Here is a 6,860-nt window from a genome sequence, read left to right as displayed (position 1 = left end):
ATTTTCATCGCTACCAACACAATACGGGATATTATTTCGGCTATTTTACCGTACTGAGGGGAACTATCAGTCTACATTTATCTCTTGGTCTACCATAATACCATATTAAGTCAGAAAAATATTTTTAACAGTTTTTGGATTTTACAAAAATTAAATTAAATGTTTTATTGTATCTATGTTGTCCAGTGCAAGAATTACAGTTTCAATCGTTTAATTACTCTCACGTACCTCCTCCTTCAAAACCGTTTGCCCATACTTCCGTGAGCTGTCCATGCTACGGTTACTAATCACAGGGGTGACTTTGTCCTTTTATCGCAACTCTCAGATGGATGAGATACCGCTTTGGGGATATCCAACCAAACCCTTTTCATTAGTTCCCCGTCCACAGTCCACGTGCCCAGAGTACAAAAGAACTCTCGGCGTGAGATGAAATAATCGACTTCGGCTGGGCAAAGTTATTGTTTTTTTTTTTTGCTGATTTGGTGCTATGTGGACATGCATTGTGTGAAATATTTGGTGCTTTGAGGACATTTATTGTGAGTGTGAAAAATGGTATTTTGAGTGCTTTTTAAAAATTTTTTCTACTTAGAATTTTGTTTTGTATTTTGGGTTATGTATGTTGTTGTGTCTTAATGCACTTCCTAAATCTATGTTACCACCCGACTTCATGGTCGACTTGAAACTAAATATTTTAATAATAATAATAATAATTTCGTGCGATGAACTTTCAGCAATCAACCAGTTCACATCGTGCTCCGAGATCATGATGACAGGGTTGGGGCTAGATCATTTCGGGCAGTAAATAAGCATGTATGTATTTATCTTCTTACCATTGAAAGGTTAAATATTTTTTGCATGAAGAAAGTTATTGATTTGAGACATTTTTCCCACTTTCTGCGCTAAGAGGTTTTTTTTTTTGCAATTGACAATTCGTTCCTATTTAAAAACTCGTACACGTGCATTATTTTCATAAATATATGTATGGGAACATGAATTCAGAACACACGATGGCTACGTGATCTGCTCCAACTTTTTTTATTTGAATCAATCGGCGTAAATAAACTGATTGCTAAAAGGAAAAAGATCAATATAAACTCCCTATGAAGTGGATAGATATTTGATTGGGTATTAATGAGCATATATTTGAGCTTATATGAGTAAGTTATTAAAATTAGTAATTAAAGTAACTTATTAAAATTGAGTGAAAGGTGTGCACAAACATTAACCAGGTACTTTGGACGTAATATATCATTTTGATCTTTTGATTAACAGTTTTTTCATCGTCAACAGATCGTCATTTTACCCTTATTTTTTTGTTAATCTATAAGATAATCCATTTACAGGCGAGGGTTAATAAAATCGAACGTTCACAACTCAATCCATTTTTACAAAACGGGTATAAATGCACAATTTTCTCCTCATTTTCATGGTAAATATAATTTATAATTCGTTTAAAACTTGTGAGTACTGGTAAATCAAGTTTAAGTCACAACACTTACCAAAAAATTGCAAACGAACGCTATGAATACAAGATGTAAATTAGTATATGCGATCATGGAAGTAAAAAATAACGGCAAGATAGAGTTGTAATCTAAGCATGAAAACTTTATTTATTCTTGAGAGAATGAGTAACGAAATGGCCACCTATGTGCATTTCAGGTCCTTTGCTTAGTTTCAAACAAGTGAGGCGAACACCGGGAAAAAAAGAAGATGTCAAATTGTAGATAAAATGGAAAACATATTTTAAATCCTTATTTCACTTTTTGGGATGTAATACACATATTTATCAACAAAACAGTAACAAAATTTTCAAAATTCCATGATGCATAATATAAGTCTTATTTTATGCAAAACGTTTTACAAAAATAAAATTATTTGATACGCAGTATTTCAATTTCAATCTACGAGTTGAAATTTTTCCTATTCCGCGCATTAATTTACCATGCTCATATAAAAATTAAACACAGGTATTCTTAAGTTTCTTTTTTATAAACTAGCTTTATTACATGCATTCATCATAAATAATGTACGACCTAATGATGATAGATTAGGTGTGGTGTAAGATGACCGCTAACACGCAAAAGCAATACGGATTGTATTTTTCCTCGTTCAGGTAAAGATAGGTATCACTCCCTCTGTAAGGCGAAATTCAAATACAAATTCCTTAGGTTTTGTTTCATAATTGGTAACGGCAATTTTTGAAACTGAAAACTCAATAATTAATAGCTTTTACTTGAGGAACCGTTACGAGATAGAACCATGAAACCCTTCCTTCGTTCTGATGTCCAAATATCAAGGATAACTTTTAAAAGATTATAAAAAGGTGACTGAAATCGATAAAAGACATCAATGAGAATCGATGAAAAAGGAGATAATTTCTTTTGATCGGGAATCGTTAAATTTATAGCAATAAATTTTTTTATGGAATTCACCACAAATACCAAAAGAGGAAAATCTGCAAAAGTCATGAGGTGATTTTCAGGCATCATAGTTTTTCAGAAAAACCTAACCACCCAAGTAAGAGCCATCAAGCGCTCACACCTCTATCGAACACTCATAACTACTTCGAAAAAGGCTGTTCGGGCTTCCATCCGGGTGGTCTCTCTCCATTCTCCGGCTAGAAGACCGAATAGCCTTTTTCGAAAATATACGCCGGGAAAGCATCAGATCTTACTTCACTTACATAACTTCTGCTTTTAATTTTTTATGATTAACAAATGTGTATGTAACTTGAGAAAATATACGTACAAGAGGTATATTTTCTCTTTAATTTATATAAAAGGTATATTTATATATTCTCAAGAGGTATAATCTGAGAAAAAGCATGCCCGCGGTATGGTGAGAACTCAATGGTTAAGTATTTTTATCGTTTTGGAAAATATCAATTTTAAAGGAGAAATATAATGATTGTATCTTATATTGCAGAAGCTTTCATGGCACATGTGATGGTGAACTCTCTAAATTATATTCATATTGACTTATGTTTCATTCGTGATAGGGCTATTGCTTCTTATTCACGAATTGCATTATAAATATTTTATAATCTCAGAAAAATTTATATTTTCATCAAAGTAATTCCTTAATATATATTTAACAAAACAATTACAAATGTTCATTTAAATTACATCTACTTTTGTTCTTGAATCCAAAAATTTTCTGTAAATCTATATTGATATGTGCAGTAGGTCCAAAACTGCGAAGCTTTAACACGTGTTTTATACACGGATATGAACTGTCCAAATTCCTGAAATTCAAAAAAACTGTGAATTATTTCCATTAGAACTGTCTATCCTCTAAGCATATTTCCTTCATTTAGTTGTCCACAGAATCATAAGTTGACTTTTGATTCCCAAAAATAAAAAATAAAATTAAAGCTGGAAATTAAATTTTCAGTTTTCTTTCCCGTTTTGAAACCAGATTACTTATTTCTATATTTTACTTAGATATTATTTATTTTTATCAGTTTTATTTTAGATCGGACCTAGAGCACTATCTGCCGGTATATTTCACATAAAATTTATGGATATGCACTTTAATCGCAACTTCGTCTTGGAGATACAAATGACTTCATTATTTTTCTTTTGTACAAAAAAAATCTTATAAAACTTTACTAATGACTTACTGACCCACCTAAATCTCGGCACATTCTAGATAGAAGTAGTTACAAAAAACTCCATTCCTTTTTTTCCTTAGAGTGAGGCAATCTTACATTTTTAATAGGCAATATCTTCACAATTAAGAGAAGGAAGGCTTGTTATCGGAAAGCAATCTCACGGCCCCATTATTGGAAAAAGATTGAAAAAGTCAACGACCTCACTGTTTCCTACCCACGATTCTCTATGCGTTAGCAATTTTGCAATTCCCGACCTATTTGGAAAGGCTCGAAAAATGCTTCGTGCCAGACATGCTGAAGCGTTGAGTTTGCTTCCAACTCTGGATGCACCTCGGGAAAAATGTATTATTTTCATTTTTATCACGAGAGCTCTCACGGGTTCATTAAATTATATACTTCGTTGGCCGCATACTCATTACGGCTCCACATTTTTCAGCGCATATGCATCGCTTTCCTTTCATTTGCATATCATTTCAATGCGAATCCTTCCAGCAGGGTCCTCATGCGGCGAGGCCCGGCCAACTAATTAATATTCGCGGTTGCTAACGACTCTGCTCTTGAGAAGTATATGTAGGTCGAGCAAGTAAGGGTGGATTACATCGATTTGGCTCCGGGGTTGATATCATCGGGGTTATGTAAGATTTAGGCCAGGAAGCACTCATTCCTTGAGCCAGGCCATCTTTTGTAAAAATAATCATCACTTTTTTTGTCGATTATTTCCATTAATTTTTCAGTCTCAGAAATATTTTATCCATTTTACCAAATTCATCACCATATTCTTCTTAAAATTTCACACAAAATTAGCATATTTTTTATTAGAGGCTTTAGCAAAAGTAATGCAATGAATATTTATTAAAAAGGAATTGTAATTTAGATTTTGAATTGATGCGCACTACAATTTTGGTTTTTAGCGTGTTTTTAACATCTGTAAAATAAAAGAGAAAAGGGCCAAGGCAGAGTGAATTTCGATAAAGGTGGTAAAAATTAAATGCTGTGGTAAACCAATCACGGTATTTTTATGCTATTGACAATAATTGACATCAGAAGCAGGTAGTCTTATTCCAAAATTTAAGGCTGTCAGGAAATATGAATTCATTCTGGTCAAAATCTCATAGAATTTTATTACATACTTTGCTTTTAGATGAACGTATACATCGTAGTCACCCAATATAACCTATCACATCAATCACGCGTTCTCAGATTTGGACATGTTAATCTTGATTCTGCGTGTTGATAAAGAAAATCGTTCTTTTTCAGTTTACCTCTAGGCTCTATGATGACGCCGCAAATACTTGAAATGTGTTCTAAAAAAGTAAAAAAAAATATGTAACAGAATACACTACGTGTTAAAAAATATTTTAAAATAAAATTTTCGAAAATAACTAATTTGTCTCCAGATTTTTGGAGTTCTGTAGACCGTTTCCACTAAAAAAGCTGTAACATTACTTACTTTATATTTTTGACCATAAAATAAAAACTATGGCTTGTCACTGACCTTCATTTGAATTATTCGGAAGTATATGATGCTATTGATGATTATGTAACTCAAATCACGTCACGTACTTGCAAAAGGGTGCTAGGATCGCCTTACATAAACAAATAAATTTTGGCTAAAAAATATAAGGACTAAATAATTTATTTTCTGTAACGTATTCTGTTTTTTTATAATTTTGATATATGTCACCTATGATGGGCACGAAGCTAGAGGGGTATTTTAAGGGATTCTATCGACTGCCCCCTCCTAATTTTTTTCCTTTGCTACCTGCGATATTATTTATATATATTTGCTGAGGAGACCACCAGCACAGGTGCACCAACCTTCGGCACTCAATTTTTCTATTTACTGATATTTCGTAATGTCTGCCAACAACCAACAATAATTTAACTATCAGCATTATACGCACGAAATATGTAGATGATTTAATGGCATATACGGTTTCATATGCGTGTGAACTGACAAAATCATTTCGGGATAGGCCACCCGAATACCACCCAAGTTCCCCCTGCGAATAGCCAGAAATTTGCCGCAACACTATACGAAACCCAAAACTAGATTTTTAGTTTGATTTTTTGGCTCTTTTTTAAATATCGAAACGTCGAACCAATTCCAGAGAATAAACAATTTTCAATTCTACATTGTAGAGGAGGTCGATTTTTTATTTCGGACTTGAGATGGGATTTTGAATTTTTTGAATTCATATGAAATAAAACTTAGAAGGTACGTTGTAAGTCAACTAGTAGTGCTATTAGTTGACCCCGATTTTCCCGTTATCCTTTTGGTTAATCCTGAATTAAATTCCGTAAAATATCATGCACCTGAAAATTCATTGTCCCCATTTTTTAGAGGCTTTCTGACTACCTGGTATACGACTCCAAGAAATAATATATCGAATTGTTGTAATTTTCAATGCGCACACGCGATAGCATTAATTATTTTTTGGGAGACTTCCACTTTGATCCTAACTCTAAACAAGATGTGGGCAAGAAGAGAAAAGACGAAGAGGGAATAGATGTGGCGGTGCCTCTAAAGGCCGTTTTACACGGGGCACGGAATTACGCAGGTTAGAACTGCATTAATTTCTAAAATGGCGTGGAATTGCGCGAATGCATGAACGAAATTAGAACAGGAGCTATTTTGCCATCTCACGTCCACGCATTCTCGCATGTGTTCTAGCAATTCACCCCTTTACACGACGTATTTTTGACTGCGCCTTCGTACACTCGTCAGATTGTGCAAGTACGCGCCCCGTGTAAAACGGCCTTAAAAGTATCTTTTTGAACGAACTTTTAGGGATTCAGTCGCCCCCTCGCCGAATTTATTCAAAGTACTGCAGGAACAAGTGACTTCGTACGTAGTCACGCGCGCGGGCGCAAGGATAAATACACCAACGGATGAAGTTTGCCATGAAAAAGTATTTTACTTGGCCGGGATTCGAACCCGGATATCCCGATTGCTGGTCAGGTGTGTTAACCAGTTCCACCACCAAGTCATTTTTTCTCAGAGCGAACTTCGGAATGATTAACAGGTTAACAGATTAACCTGACCGGCAATGGGGAGATCCGGGTTCGAATCCCGGATAAGTCGAATATTTTTTTATGGAAAAAATTATCAGGAACTAGCCAGAAATTACTCATCAAAAAGTTGCAAGAAACTAGTCAACGCCGAAGGGCTTAATATCAAAGGTCATACTAGCTGGTTTTTAATTCAAATAACATTTTAAAATCTAACAGCCTCTGGGCCCCAAGG

The 6,860-nt window shown here is 34.4% G+C and overlaps 1 non-coding gene across 1 annotated transcript; it reads right to left on the bottom strand.

The window, feature by feature from the left end:
* Positions 1-6,530: 6,530 nt before the first annotated feature.
* On the bottom strand, positions 6,531-6,603 carry Trnaa-agc. The gene has a single exon. It is a non-coding gene; the product is annotated as a tRNA-Ala (tRNA).
* Positions 6,604-6,860: the final 257 nt, after the last annotated feature.

Source organism: Ischnura elegans, chromosome 11, assembly GCF_921293095.1.
Source record: "Ischnura elegans chromosome 11, ioIscEleg1.1, whole genome shotgun sequence".
In the NCBI taxonomy this organism is placed as follows: Eukaryota; Metazoa; Arthropoda; class Insecta; order Odonata; family Coenagrionidae; genus Ischnura; species Ischnura elegans.
Note: the sequence above shows the minus strand (reverse complement) of the source record. Positions and strands in the feature narration are given on the sequence as shown.